Below are 17,656 nucleotides of genomic sequence, written 5' to 3' on the forward strand. Positions count from 1 at the left end.
AAAGATTAAGTTTTGATAAAAGATACCAAACACAAAATGAATTCGGAAGTTGAACAATTGACAAATAAATACAACAAAACCTTCATCCCATTTCATTGGTTAAGACGATCATATTACCATAATATATATTTTTGTTATTTCTCAATGAGCACATGTACGTCAGATGAATACTGCTTATGAATTACGTTGATATTTTATGACTGATTACGTTTGAAAATGCGATAAAACGAAAGGTAGATCTAACAGATCATCTGCTATACAAAAGGTTGACTTCCCCTAAAACCAACACTACGTATCGTGTTCTTAACAAATTTCAAACGCAGGCTGATTATAACTATCGTAATTATATATGTATGACAAAAAGCATGCTAACAGCACAACCCGAGCAAAATTAACATTTAATAGGAACCCGGTTCTTATGTTTAAATTAAAGATTGTCGTTAATGGATAGCCGCATACACATATAGATTAATGTCGGATGACACAATACTCCGTCTAGACACAATGGAGTGAACATAAGAGCATAGAAAAATTCGATTAAGGAATCACAAGTTTCCTGGAGAAACTGTTAGGGAAACCCTATAGACAAACGTAATTACCTGATCAATACTGATGTTTTGTGGCAGTGAGTGCCCGAGAGAAATTACATAATATTACTACGTATTTGTTTGCTACAAAGTTACCTTGCTCCTCAATTATTTGCAACAATCGTTGAACGGAAGTAACTAATGGTACTAATATATAGTGAATTAGAGGAGTACTAGAGGTAAACAAACCTCCAGAATTCAATGAAAGTATAACAAAGACTCATGACTGGTTGATATAAAAATTCTGAAAACCGGTTTTCATGACTCACTATTTAAACAACAAGGACAAAGCATTTCTGGATACGCTTCTAGTCTCTTGATGATTACGACATACATGAATGAATAGACCCCGACGGTAAGTCGACACTTGAAAAATAAAGACAACCTTAAGAGTATAATTTCTGAAATAAAATACGAATCATTGTGACATATACGTACGTAAGTTGCTTCAAACATTTTGTAAAAAGTCTTTGACGTTGCATCTCCTGACGTTGTTTCTCTGTTCTTGAAGACCACAAGGCTGTACCTAAGATATACAATTATTAAATGTACTTATGTCTTGAATTTTCATTGTGCATCTATCAAATTGTCATGGTTTAAATTGTAGCAAGAAGTCCTCTTAATTGTTTATATTTGGAGCATTTAAAATAGACTTGAAAGCACACAAGTGTTTTTGTCAGTATTTTTCACATTGTCACAAGTTGTTTGTAGTTATCTCATTTTGGAAAATCTGTATAGACACTTTCTCTGAACAGTTGATTTGCATCTATGTATAATATTACATATTCAATCATGTCTATTATCAATATGGCGTGTTCGTTTATTTCCTGTCCAAATTTGATATCCATAATGACAAACAAACATTGAACAAAACTGGCCATTTTTTACCAATATGCAGTGTGTTAAAAGGTCTTATTCTGTGCTAAATTTCTATGTATTCAGTTTATTATACTTCTTGTCTAGACCGTTTCATAATTCTGATCGTTAAGCCTATCTGTTTTCTTACAGAATCCAGTTGTCGAATTTTTATCAGATGCATTATCTTTTGTTCTTTTTCATTTGTTAGAATCCTTGTCGCTGAAAAGAATAAATACAAATTGAGGATATGTTTGATCATTTAGCCTAGCTGTACTTTGACAGACTCAAGTGGTCGAATTTTTAAATTGATCAATTTCATTAAGTATGTTTTCATGCCATTAATAAAATTCACACATATCTTGAATGTAACCACCGTAAGACTTTATTCATTTTTTCTTTTATTAATCTCTAACTTGTATCCTGATGATTCAAATTTTAATTTTGCTTATTCAAATGCCGGAATTTTTTTCATAGTCCTTAAAGGTATTAATGGAGCTTCCAACATTTATCTGACTTTCAAATCGGTAATCAATGCATCGAAACATTCATATTTGATTTATTTAACTAGCAACATTTCAGCTTATATTTTACTGATATTTTAGTTGCTTAAAACATTTTAAATTAATTTTCATTATTAACATGCTTTTGAATACACCATGTAATTATTTATTGGGCATATTGTGGGTGATTCTAGAAAATTTTTAAACTTGTGTAGAACAGTACAAATAGTAAAACCAGTTAATAAAAAGTAAACATATAAGCTAGCGGTAAATATGATAAATAACTAAGTATAAACATTCACTTTTAATAATCATTTTCCCTACACTATATTGTGAAACAGAAATAGTTTGTGAAGTGCGAGTTGAAGGGAATATATGTTTTATTAGTGTCCCATTATTTACAAAAAAATATTGAACTAATCCAGCTTTCGAGAGTCAGTCATAGTTTGCATTTTGCTGTATACCATAGGCAAGGTTGTCATTTATGATCTAATCATTAAACAATAGGATATCACACAATCTAGAACTCGTTATTTCTAACTATTGACTTAAAAAGACCTGGTAGAAATTACATATGTTAAAATACATTTTGCACTCTGAGAACTTACCTTGCCCCACTGAGTATGATAAAACTGCTTAGCATCCAGATTCAAACGTTTTCAATAATAACATCTCAATTGTGTTACGAAAACTGAATGAAAACTTTCAAATTCCATGAAATCTCATGGATGTTATAAAAAATCGCTGCTTGGGTATTGGATTATACCAGCTATATCAATGCAGTCCCACGATGAATAAGAAATACGGTGACTGGTGCGAAAGACTATCTGACACTAGATGACATTAAGTAAAATCAAGGAAGAAAAGCTTAATTAACGGACTATCGAAGACGATTGTAATATTTTACCTTATAACCTCACATGCTGAGCTCTAGTAAAACTATCGTTTACCATTGCTTTGAAAAGATGACTACAACCGATTTCACCGAAAAAGAAAAATAGCAGCAACGCGGCACGTTCCAAAGGTTATTCAGTAACAACTTACACCACCTCTGAGGACATTCGTGCTTCGTGAGTGGTCAAGGCATGTCACGTGACGAGCTAAACATAGTGGGCCAGTAGAGGAAAATATAACCCATCATATGCGCAAGGATAGGAGAAATCAAAACAAAAATGTGTCTGAAGGAACAAGATGTTGCCTATCGACTACCATTTGGTGGATTATTTTTGTCCTATTTCTGGACAGGAAAGAGGGTGTAAAATTCTGTTGGATCATCAGTTTAGACGTAACTTAAGGATACAGAGTCTTTACTGACAGGCTGACGTCATTAGAATAAGCAGAACAAATTTAATTTGCAACATATAATATAGTGTAAATAGGAGTAATGTTAATAAGCTGACAAACTTGTCGTTTCCAAAATAAACCGAGGACAAAATGGCAGACGACATCATATACGCAATAATGTCATTCTTAGTGTGACCGACTGCTGTCATGTGGGATAGGAGTTTCGCACAGTCCTATCTGAGTGTATTTGCCAATGTACAACACCAGCGGAGGATACCTCCACCATACATCACTTAATGGTTCCTTTCATCACGTGATGTTCTACTGCGATCATAATGGGAACAAATTGTAATAAACTTTTCAATTTTCAACTTTACTTGAGCATTCTTTAACAATAAATACACTAATCAAGCTAAATATCGATTAAGACAGATTTACGTGCTAAAACGAACAACAGCTGAAATTAGTGTTCCGCCAACAGGACGTTTTGCACTGATCATCCTTGCTACTTGCTTAACCTGTGTAGTCCAATTTCAAGTCGATAAAGCCTTTGCTTTAGTTTTGTATAAATCATATTCTCATTATTGATTCTGAAGGGTAAATACATTCTTGATCAAAAACGGTATCTAGGACTATATTTTGTGATTTTTTTGTATGTCTTTTTTTATGTTTTGGTCTGGAATAGACTTTATTTTTGACCTGTTTACATTGATATCAATGCTCAAAGTTTCCGCAACAGTTCTGACGCTCAGTATTGCAATTACAATACGGGTCTCAACTGATGTTCTTTGAACGCTTATATGTGTTTCAATGTCATTTAAAGTTTTCAGTACAAGCACAACATATTTCTCTGTATCTTACAAATTGAGGGTATTTTCAGTGGATGTTTGAAAGTTACTTTGGTTTTCATAATCCGCCATTTCAACTTTGATCCTAATGTTCTTTCAGGAATGTGATGAATGAAATGCTTCATTATGCCTTAGTAATAGATATGAAACTTCCACCCTCAGAATCAAAATGTTTTTATCATCTACTCAGTAAAGCAACTTTTCCGACCCTACATCGATGAACAGAAAGGGTCATATTAATTCCAGATCTCTTTTTCACATGGACACGTGAAACACTTACATCGGGTGTCTTTTTATGCATCAAGGTATCAAGGCTACTAATATACATTTTTACTGTGCGAAAAGTTGCAAAGCTCTTTAAAAAAGTACAAATGGTTGTTTTATTAACTGCTTACAACTATTTTAAGAACAATATTCAAATACAGTGTTTACTCGTAAATTGCATGTACCAGTATGGCTATTGAATTAAATAAATTTTAAGATAAGTGTATTTGCGAGGTTCGCCGTTGTTACTGCTTGTTTCATCGGCAAAGCATCCAATCCTAATTGCTCACGTTGAACAAGATATACATTTTTACCAGTTCAGTTGTAAAGTTGAAATGCTTGGGGACATGAGTGTCATTTGCTCACTATATCTTTACGCCATGATTGCTGTGACAAGATATTTTGTAAGCCCCAAGGAGGTACGAAAAACATTAACTTTAAGTGACGTCATTATTTTTAGTTACTTTCGCTCTTGCATCTAGTTAAGCGAATGATAATTTTGTTTAAACAGCCTGATGCAAATATTAACATTTAAGGACAGTTTATAGAAAACGATTTTAGGTTTGTGTCTGATCATCAAATATTAATTTGTAGATATTTTCAGTTAAAAAGTGTCGAGGGACGATTGGCTAAAAGAAATACTAAAATTAACCAATCATGTTGCGTGCTCTCAGATTTAGTATAAAAAACTCAAGTAAATTCACAACTATATACGTTTGCAGCAGTATGATTTGTGTTTGAATCAACATATATTTTGCTTGGTCATAATTCAGATGATTATGTATAGTATACAACTATTGACCATTGCTGAAGTGCGTATGAAGTTTTACGAAATTGTAATATTCGTATTGACCAACGCCAAAGAAATAATAACAATCGCAACGTCACGTTAAGTCAATAATGTAACGACGGTGAAATATGGAGAATTATCGCATTGTCGGTACACTTTACATACAGTGTGTGCAGTTTCATCTATTTGGTATGACAACATATTAAATATCACTTTTTGCGATTCTGATTGGTCCAAATAAGCTGAAAAAACTGTGTGATAAAAAGAATCTCAAATGGGTAATTATTTAATATTATTAACAAAAGGCTCGCAAAAGCTGGATATTATTCAACTCATTTCTTAAATTAAATATTAAATCCGTACTCATTATAGATCCTCTATTTATCGCAAATCAGTTGTCGTTTTATAGTACAAGAAAAGATAAAAAGCTCTCTCATCTAAATAAAAATGCAATCAAGTATGCAATGCAATGATGATAATTACTTTCACTGGCTTATAGGTTATATCAGTTACCTGAATTTTGAAAATGAATCAGAGGAAGAAAAAAAAATTATTTACCGACAGTTACTTGCCATTTGTGATGTCAAGTAATTGCGGTTGATATTGGTTATGTTGCCTCCACGAGAAAAGAACAAAAACAAAGCACAAAACAAACATAAAAATTCAATTGTTCCGTTCAGCATGAATTCGCAATTGACCATTACTGCTGTAGACGTACTAAATCATAGCGGTGCGAAATCGTTGGTCGTAAATCGAAAGTACCATGTCGGTATCTCCAGTTATTTTTCATGTGCAAAATTGGGTACTCTAGTTAAACAGTCAGTTTTCAGCCAAATTAGAAAGATCGCTTTAAAACAGAGTTATTATAAACAGAGCGATACATCTCACTATTCTCTTGGAATATTGTTGCAAAATTTTGGAGTGTTGGCACGGATTACAGCAATATCTAACATGTTGCATTAGTTAGACCAAGTTTCCTTAGCCAGCTGGCTTTATTTCCGTTTTAGATACGGCCATTTTATTATACAGAAGTAATGCTTAGTTGGATATGCGAAAGTCAATATAGGTTATGCACTTGCCCTGAAGACGCATAACAGTGAACGTCAAGCGCTGTTCTGTATAGTCTTTAATTGCTTTCTCACTAACTGCAGCTAAGTGAAACGAATCTATCTAGGCCATATAAAATAGACGAATAATATTTGTTTTGATTGCAGAAGTCAATCAAAATTAAGTGTGCACACGTATTTCAGGAAGTGGATGTGGAAACTTCCTGTTAATTCATTTTTTATATTCTATAAGTGATTACGTTGCTAACTGCGGCTAAATAATGTAAATTCTTGTATACTGATAACGAGGAAGGTAAGATTTGGTTGAGCTACTAGAGTCGGTTAGGTTGTATATGGGCAGGTATTGCAGGAAGGGAATGGGTGAACTTCATGATCTCTCTACTTTTAATATTCGAGCAGTTATTTCTTTACTTACCTAGGTTTAGTCTAAGAAATTCAGCCATACTGAAAACAGAGGACTAGTTAGGGCGGTGAAATTGCAAGACCAACGTAAAATTTAAATATAGACCGATCTTTGTGGCGTGGACTTTCAAGCAACTGTAAAATGAACAGAGAAATTCCTCAGAAATTCATATTATTATATGATCATTGTTGTCTCCGTTAACTTTACATTGTCAGAATTGATACAGATCACCTTCATAATTCAATCATGTACACGAGACGTGTGCCTAAAAATAGTATAGTTATTAGGAACCACTTTGTAAACAGCATGTACACTCGGGTAGTAGAAGCTTTAGGTTTTGATTGATTTAATTTGTTTGTGAATGAACTAAAGCAGCTCTTTCGTCCATATGAAAGTATAGATGATAAAGTTAACGATATGGACGAGTTCAGCGAGTCAGAAAAGACACTTTCAAAGAAGCAAACGAATGAGCGTGATATTTGCAATGTCAACAACAAACGTGAGAAACGCAGTAATTAAAAACACCGTTTTGATCATTGAAGCGGTTATTTACGAGAATATTTATATCTTTTCAAAAATAGAACGGTTAACACTATAACAAATGCTCTCTAGGGTCTAGGAAATACAGCATAGCAAAGCATATTGGGCCAAGAGGTATCTATTAGAGAAATACTATTTTACAAGTCTGTCAAATACTAGATTCGAGAAAAAATGCAACTGAAGGTTTTGGTAGGAAACTCAGAACCTCAGAACCAATAATACAAAACGACGTACAGTATTATTTCAACTTGGTAAATGGAGTAACACACAAGGACTTCTTTTTAATTTACCAGTGTGAATATTTTATACAATGTTATGCTAACGATAGAAGACACACTGTATGATACAGGTCATGTCCTGCAAAACCTGATATACACCGAAACTGTACTGGAATTTCCAGTAGCCTACATATTCCAGCTGAAATCCATTCTCTTTACTGCACTGAACTGATCTAATAATCCAGCCCTTCATAATCAGAAAAGCGGAATTGAGAAGGATCAACATAGAAACAAACTCCTTGCGCATCCATTCGCAATATGACTCTAAATTTCACTTTTAAGTATGCTAAACGACAATTCTCTTTGAAACTTATGTAGAGCGCGCAACTAAGTTCAGTGGTTGCTGGACTGTGCTATGTGCGCATTAATATTGCTATTGTGCATTGATGAATCTACGGTTGTATATTTATTTTGCAATACAGCATTAATTAAATTACTTTGATTTTTGTACTGGATTTTTTAAAATTTACTTTGGTAGAATAAAAAACGAGTATATAATAAAGAGGTTACTGCATTTGTATGGGAAAGATGAACTCGGTTTCTCGGATGGATACTTCACTCCCATAGGTCGTGTAGTATTCATCCGAACAAAACTGGTTCATATTTTCCAATACAAATACAGCAACCTATAAGTACTTCACTCTACCCCCAATCTATTAACATCCTACAAAGGTTTGCACCACTCATATTTTCACAATTATCAATATACTCGAGTTATTAGATGATATTATAATCTATCGATTGAGAACTGAGTGAAAAGAAAACTTAATTTAAATTATTGGAACAAAATATATAATGGACAAAGCAATACAGTGACAGATTCAGAAGATTTCAATAAGGTGCTAGAAATATATCTTGAATCCAAGATGAAAGCAGCAATCACGGTATCAAGAGATAATTTATATTTATTTACAAGTGTAAATGGGATAAAATATGACCAAAGCTAGTTACTTTACGAAACTATATTAAAGAGAATAGTTGCACAAATGCTGATTTTTCTATTTCAAATATCAAAATATGTCATGCAATGTAATAGTCAAGGAGAGACATAGTTTACAGAAGAAAATAAAAAGAACAGAAAAATAAATCGATTTAAACCAGCACTTGCTGACTTAAAAATGGCAGTTTGAATTAAAGATTACAATGTGTTAAACATTGCTGAAAATAAAAGTCCCGTTGTAGAAGGGAGTCCTTTCGGCTTGCAGATAATATCTACCTGTTAAGTGTAATATACGCTATGGAGATCTTAAACTGTTTTAAATGGCTGACAACAAAGTGTTCAAAGTTTTTTTAGTCCAGTCTTAAAGTCCAGTTACTTACACAAATATCAGTCAATGGAGGCAAGTACAACAGGACGCGCATACATTGTTGACATGCAAGCTTATAAATATACAACGATGAATACGAATGGATTTATATCGTGCTAGATATCTTCTCAAAATAGGGATAGTAAGTAACAATAACCATGGACATGACGTACACGATACTTTCAGATAATTCTTCAAATAGAGAAGACTTGAAAAGATGCAGATTGAAATGTAGTTTTACAACATCAAAGGATTGCCTTGAATAAGAACATTTTTAACTTATTCAGAAATAAAGCACATGTAATTTTATAGGTAGATGTGATCTCCTAGTACAGACTACGGAATTATTTCACTCAAATGAAACCATATTATGGGTTGATACTGTGCGAAACATAATTTATGGGAAATAGTTCTCTCAATACACGTAAATAGGCATCGTCCCGATTGAAGCACCACCGACGATAATATATCAAAGGCACTAATCATTCCTTGTTGTTGTTTGACAACTGCCACATTTAGAACTCCTAAATTTATAATTTGCGAAACAATCATGATTTCAAAACGTAGCACAATATTATCAAAGGGCTACCTTCTTAACTTACCAAGAAAATATTCAAAATATGGCAAGTATTTTTAGGTGATTGGTTGTTTACAAACTTGAAGACCTAAAGGGACAGAATGGTTTGCGAAAAATATTTATCTCTATACGACTAAGAAGATGACATGCATAAACTGAACTTATTTTAAAGTCCATAGGAATGGGCAGTACATATTATCTTCTTTTAAAATGGAAAGAATATGATGAATTTTTTAATAGTTGGGAACCTGCATAAAATATTAATCCATTAAAATTAACGATTAAAACAAAATACAAAGATAATATTATTAGAAGCAAGACATCTGAAAATTAAATAGAAAAGATCAAGATTTTTAGAATGTAACAGCGCATGAGAAAATGAAGCCTTCAAACATGCGATTCAAAACAAGATCAATGATTATCAAAATTGGTATGTTGATGAAATCTTGTGGATTTTTAAACGTTTGAAATTTATATTAAAACAAAGTGTATCAGTAATGCTCACACTCAATAAACTACGCATTTCTCCATGATAAACGTTTTTGCTATTAAATTTGTTTAATGCATTCAAAAAATATTTGACAAAGAATTACCGCAAAATTTACCAAAATCAGTTGGTATGGCAGTAATTTGTACACCATTTTGATAAAGGAAAACTAATACACCTTTCAAGTCGAAAATATCAAGAAAAAGGAAGACAAAATAACTAATATTAGGTAGACAGGAATGAATATGATGAAAATAATATCCCAACTGTCATGTCGACTAATTCTATCCGATTCTCGGATTCAAAATTGCCTAGAAAGCTTCCTCCCTGCAAAATATAAAATTTCCATCACTAAAAAAGCATGCAATAAAATACGTATTTTGATAACGTATGTTTAAGGAAATTTCTACCGTTTATATTTTGTAATAGTTTAAAAACCTCTTACTCTTCTAGATGCTTTGTTTGCACGTTAAAAAAATGCCCGAAACAAACAATTAATTGCAAAGCAAGTAAAATAGTATGTTCAGCGAGGAAGTAAACAATATGCCAAGCACATTTAAGCATTACTCCACCAATGATTCCTTTTTAATGTTGAAGCTGCTTTTTGGCTCACGAAAAACAATACTTGAGTGACGGATGGTTCGTGGTGGCTGTAGTGGCGCAGCCTCACCTCCGTGACACCGATGTGTCGAACACCGTCATTGTGCGCTCCGGGTTGTTCTCTCTCTCTCTCTCTCTCTCTCTCTCTCTCTCTCTCTCTCTCTCTCATGAAGGGATACAAAAACGCGCGGATGTGAACTGCTTTGCGCCTATCTGCAAAGGATTGGCCAGATTTCTTCAGCCGGTGCAGCGCCAAAATGGCTTGTCTGCCAGACCATGCTTGTGGGCAGATAGCCATTCGTCCGGGACAGTCATGGCCTCAGGAGATTGCGGGAGGCGCTGTGGGACTCTTTAGAATATTTCCGTCTGACCTCAAACGGCATCACTGACATTGGCCTTGCTGATTGTCAAGTTCACTCGTTAAAGCCCAGTAGTATGGCTATGGAGACAAGCGATACCTGAAGTGGTGCAATGTGTAGAAAGCTTTTGTCTAAATGAGAGATTTCGCTGGGTGTGATCGTGCACTACAGTGCGTTGTCAACCTGCACTTTGGCCATTGAGGTGTACGATGGCTCCAAATTTTCACTTATTGCTGACTTTAGGGTTTTAATATCGTGGTACACTGTACCACCATCTTGACCTCCGCTATAACATTACTGTATCGCTTCCTCCCCTTTGTTATATATTTCGCGTCTTGTCTACATGAAAGCCATCTCAGCCTTTCTAGTATACTGGTTAGGAGCCTTTGTTTGGCGATATAATGCTAAATTTTGCTTGTTGTAATATGCCAAAATGGAGCAATCTGTCTAGTGGTCTGAGACCAACCATTAACATCTGTTATTTGTCATAAGTGTGTAGTTCTTCTCTTGCGCTTTAAAATTTAGATGCAAGAAATTTAAGTCCTATTGAAATATTTACCCCAAAGGAACATCTTGATCCCAATCTATCCTGCATCAAAAGCAATATGACGGAATCATATTTTTCAAAGTCTAATGAAGTCTACCCGAAGCCCATTGACTTTCAGGTTGATAGGTAGAAGATTTAAACTATTGGATGCTTACTTTATGCATAACTTGTTGGAAATTACTGACATAAAATCTGACCCTTGATCACACTGGACAGATTTGCCAAGGCCAAAAGGTATAAAAAATATCAAAATGTTTCTTATGGGTTCTCATTTTAATTGTCTCCATATGAATTACTTCTGGAAATCTTGTGGACACACACATTATAGTCAACAACTATTGGTTGCCTGACTTGGTCTAAGGTAAGGGACAGACATAAACACTCTATCTTTATTCTGCTAAATGGTTCGTCAAATGAAAGAATAGGTTGCAGATGAGCCTTAGGTATCTTCTGATATGATTATCCTACCATTTGACAAGTGTGATATGATCTAAAGTATTTAGAAACATCATTTTTAATTTTCGACCAATAAAAATGATTTAAGATTCCGTGATACGTCTTCCTGACTCCTAAATGAGAAGCCGACGAAGTTTAATAGGCTAGACTAAGAATGTCCTAGCTGTACAACATAAGAACAACAAATTTGATAACTCACTGACAACTCTTCACCAGCGGATACCTTATGTGGTCTGAATTTTCTCATAAGGGTCCCATTGTTCACAAAATATTCAACAAGCACTTGAATGGCTTCACTTTCGCCAACAGACCTCTAACACAAATATGAGATTTCATGATCTTGTTGTATTCGATGACGATGTACTGTCTTTTGTCACCCTGATTATAATAAAGAGAATAGGTAGCAAAAAGAGGATCCGTGTGATCAATACCCCTTGGTTGGTCAATGCCATGAGCAAAAGCGACTTTATTAAAGACTGACTAATACCTGTGTCATCTAAGGGAATAATTTCTTGATCAACATCATTCTCAAGAACTCGTTTGCTCATAGCTCTTGATCCAAAAAAGGCTTGTCAGTTACAAGTGGATCGACCACATCCTTATCTCCAGCTAGGTCATTGCTTGGTAATAAATAAATACACTAAACAAACAGAGAAGCCATTATTCTGCCACTCATTGGTCACAAAACTAAGTCTGTCGACATATTTACACAATGGAGAGTAACATTAATAAAACCACACTCGTCACCTTGAATAAGAATCTTTCTATTAAAGTCTTCTCATCTAAAGGACAATTAGCCGTGTCCCTTATTATTTTAATAGAGATATACCTGGCAGAATCACCAATAAGTGATATAGAACCTTTCGACATGAACAGTTCATAATTCTCCATAATAAAATGAGACTGGGGTTTGTTTGACCCAAGTAATGTATTATTTTCAATACGTGACAGTGAGAGTCACCTTACGGACACTGGATCATCTGGAACAGCTCTGATTTTATTATGTTGCTTATTTTGCAAACTATAGCAATCAGTACTAAAGTGTCCTTTCTTCTTTCAATAAGCGTACGTAATAAGAGAAAAATATTTCTGATTAGTCTTATGGAAAATTTAATTTCTTTAGGTTTTGCCAGATTGAGACTTCATCATCATCATCATCATCATCTTTATTTCCTTCCATGGAAGATTACATGATGTAAGAATAAATCATCTGAATACAATCAATAAATATTTAAAAAAATGTTCTATATTAGAATACAAATTCTTACACAATATCAATCAACAAAGTGTTCGTCAACTCATAAGTTGCAAGTTTCAGTACCTTATTTACAGAAGATAGCTGCACACTGCATGACAAAGTATGCTGCATACAGGACGAATAGCTTGGAGTTTTCTTTGTCGATTACTCCTGATGGTAACCTTTTACCTAAAAGATATTGTAGGTGCAGCTCATCTTCTGCATTAAATAACGTAATGTGCAGGCTCAGGGGAAATTTATCAGTAAGGAAATCCCAGAAAGAATTTCGAAAGTTCGACATATAAGGACAACTAACACAACAATGAAGTATCAAGTCTGTATAAACATTCCCACATCTAATACACATATCAAGCTGTGTTTGTGGAACAGCAGCCCATAGTTTAGCTACATATGTAAATACCTTAGTGTGTTGTCTGGTTTTAGCCGACTGCCACACTGAGGCAGATCGTAAGTATTCGTGTATCGAAAAGAATCTATCAAAATCTGCTTGATTAGACATACGAACTCTCCAGAGGCTATTTTCAAGACCAAAAATTTTTGACCTTACAATTTCTTTCCAATTATGTTTATCTGGAATTTCAGAATGATGTAAATAATCAGTTAGATACCCGAGCAAGTCAAACTTCTTTGAGGTATAATATAAATTTGAAATTAACCCGCAGCTTGACATGCATCCGCTCAGAATGAAGTGAAATAACGCAACGTTAAACACACGTTTAGTATGTACATTGTTAGGCATCAAACACAATCTGTGTAAAAACATCAATTTTCTTCTATCAATTTCGGACTGCGCTGATGTCCATCCTAGCATTCCCAGGGCAATGTCTGATCTTGTATGTATTGGAAAACCTTGTAAATGTTTGGCAAAATACCTCAGAGTTTTATCCAATAAAGCGAGGTCACTCTTTGAAATGTTACACCATAATTCACTTCCATAAAACATTGAAGGGAAAATTACCTTTTTAATTACATTTGCAACAACCAAAGGATTTAAACCATTCGGTTTAATGCTAATACCAAACAGACCGTGATTGACACTGGATCATCTGGAACAGCTCTGATTTTATTCTGTTGCTTATTTTGCAAACTATAGCAATCAGTACTAAAGTGTCCTTTCTTCTTTCAATAAGCGTACGTAATAAGAGAAAACTATTTCTGATTAGTCTTATGGAAAATTTAATTTTTTTAGGTTTTGCCAGATTGAGACTTGGAAGTACTTGTATGAGAAAGTGGTTATTTTTTTTACCAAAACACTGCTGAGAGGAAGACTTGGTGACAAACGAAACTTTGTGAGTCGGCGATTAATCTGTAGTTCCTGCAGCATTTTCTAAATTTTCAACCATTGGCTCATCAATATTTTTACATCACTTTGGAAGCAATTATTTAACTCCTCAACCAATATAAGCTGTCCGACACTATTGAAATCTTTATTAACCTCTTGAGCTGAGCACCAAATAATAAACAGTTTATCTTTTTCCTCTGTAAACTTGACTAAAATTTTAAAATTTCTTTGTACAATTCCTAACAGTTTGCCTCAGATATCAACCCGTTACCCTTCAAGATACACGCCTTAACCACATCATAATCAACATGTTGTTGTACTGACAGCGGAGAGTACACATTGTAATAATAAGATATAATGCTCTCTCGGCCACTGCAGACTTTTAGCATTTTTCTCAAAATGACGAAAATATTGATCTGACCTTATTTTAGTAGTAACATCAAAACCTGATCTAAGAGAGAAGAGTGCTTTTTATTTGCCAGTTCTAATTCTTTTCGTCTAAATTGCATTTCCCTTTCTTCTCTCTCTCTCTCTCTATCTCTCTCTCTCTCTCCTCTCTCTGATGTTTATTTATCTCTCTTCTTACCTCATTTGCATTTGCATTTTGATGTGCATTTGTCTTTCTCTTTTCTCTTTCTGATTTTGAATTTCCATAATTTCTTATTGAAGTTTTCTAGTTAAGTTTGGTATTTTGATTGCAATTCATTTAATTTCATTTCAGAACTAGACTGAGACTTACTGATACAAGCCAAAAGCGCAGTTAGCAAAAATTTCCTTCCCACCAAATACTGTATTAAAAAATATAATTCTTGTTTTTCGAAAACTCTTTTACCTCCGAAATAGAATAATGTCTGGAAAGCTCAAACAACTCGTCTTTTTGAATGATTTGGATTTGAAGCGATGTTCTCTACTTTATGTTCGTCATTAAAGTTGATTGGAGTAATGGCATACCTGCGTTGTAGAATAATAGATTCAAGTGGGCATTTATGTCGAATTTCTTCTGTACCTCTAAGTTAATTTAGTCAATCCTGAAAATCTGTCTATTATCTGTGTTGTATATATATAAAACCCGACTGTTGTGGAATCGAATTTTGCAATGATTAACGTGTGAACGCCTGAAATGTAATTACATCTTCGGATGAAGATTGAATATATTATGATGTACTCAGGGATTGTACGGTAGCGCTTTAGTCATCACCATTCAGTGAAACTCCTACCATCCACCACTTTGATCCAATTGAAGATAGTCGTGTTGTGGACGATAAAAGTGATGCTTAAACATCAAGACAATCCCGCAAGAAATTTTTCGCAAAATCGAAACAAAATACAGATGTAATCTATGTTACACAACGATATACACACGTGCACAGCATCTGCGCTGCACCCGCACTGTAACCTCACTCATACTCGTGCGTTGTACTTATACTTCCTGTGACATGAGTAGTATTATAATAGCAGTTTTGTTGGTTACTGATCTAGGAAGAAATTTCCAAAACCTCATGACAATTTATTTGCATGGGCGCTTGTTATTCACTTTGGCACATGAGCATGCGCATGTGGTGTGAGGACAAAGACATGGGGTGTGTAATAAGGCTTTGAACTAGATCAGTGACAAAGATAAAACGTGCTCTTAACATACTAAAAAATATCATGCTGAAATATAACATCGTATTCGTATATTTTTGCCTTTGGATTTATATCACGATTTCTATAACCTACAATGTCATATAATTAAATTCGCAAGAACCCTAACAAAATTTCTCACAACACAAGCAACGCGTGTTTATTTCCACAGTTCTCTGAGAGAAACACACTGCTGGTATCATCGTGAGAAACGTGTAATCAAGCTACGAGTCGAAAACCGTTATGTACAACGCAAAAATTAAGATGTAATAAACACAACTATTGCTCTGTCCTGTTTTAAAGATAGTTGTCCGAATGGATACAGCACTCGAGCTGAAATTAAATCCTGGTAATACTAAAGGAGAATATTCTGCTCAGGAAAAGGCAACGATAACACTCCAATAATATTGCAGGAGTATTCTTTTGGTGAAGACGATACAAACACTTACTACGTACAAATTTTTTTATATTCTAATGCAATAATAGAACCACAAACACTTGAAATATTCATTCTTTCGAGAATGCATGCCAGTTTAAACAAGATTAAGGAGGTCGTTTGAGGGAAGTACTCTGAGAAAGTTAAAGTATGTTTCTTTTCGTCCTCATATCCTCAAATATATAATCTGTATCTCCAATATACAATACATTCGAAACTTGGGTAGCGAACGTGTTAAAAATGTATTTATCAGTACCACTATGTTAAAGGGATGGTCATGAGGTCACAGCATCTCGTGAATGTTGTTCTGTCGCAGTTTTACACGCTGGACTATTCACAAGCGTGTTGAGTTCCCATGTTTATTAAAGATATTATTTTGCTTTGAGGAGAAAACGCAGTTGTAATAAAACAATAATAAGGGAACAATTGTGTCACAAGGCCATAGGACTGGGAAAATGACAAAGTTCTGTTTTTAGGATAGAGCAGCGTCATGATTTGTCTGCCCATTTGAGGCTCATTTCTTAGCATATGTCCTTACTTGAACCTGATTACATTTTAATTACCAGAAACACAACTTATAAAATCGGAGAATAGTGCAACCTTTGGTGCCTGAAAATTACAGATCAACGCCCGATGGAATGACAATAATTTTCTTACTGCTGGAAAATGTGAACGAAAACTGCTCAGATGCTACTCTCAGCCTATAATCTTGCAACGTTCAAAACAGAACTATAATCTATGATAAAAGGGAGGTTTGATAGAATTGATTGCTATCTTAATTTTACGAAATAGATTATGCTGAAAGGCAAACCCAATTCCATTGGCTGTATGCTACTTAAGGGGCAAATTAAGGACTTTTTCTTCTGGTAACATGTATAAGCTGATAGCATTATTATTCAGCAATAACGGTTGATTTCTGCCAATATAGTAATCATTTTAACATTTTGGCTAGTTCAGTGTCAATTAACTGTGTCCACTGACATGGTAAGGAAAGATCTTAAAGAAGTCCTTAAGGCCATTTGATTTGGAAGAGAATGATAGATAAACATCCATTTCTTCACTAAGCATTATCGATTTTTAATGTCCCTGTAATGTTAATTATCCGTATTTTGAAAAGACTACAGCGATATCTTATTGCCAGTCTTGAATGATGCTAATGTCACTATTGAATAATTCATTAACATGTTTATACTTTAAATAAATTTTAAAAAAAAATTTCGCCTATAACACAGAAAACTGGGGTGGGGTGGGTAAGAAAACAGTTGTGATAATTTACATAAATGAATAAAACGTCGAAATCAGATT

This window comes from Sinohyriopsis cumingii, chromosome 7, assembly GCF_028554795.1.
Source record: "Sinohyriopsis cumingii isolate HCF-2022 chromosome 7, ASM2855479v2, whole genome shotgun sequence".
Taxonomy (NCBI): Eukaryota; Metazoa; Mollusca; class Bivalvia; order Unionida; family Unionidae; genus Sinohyriopsis; species Sinohyriopsis cumingii.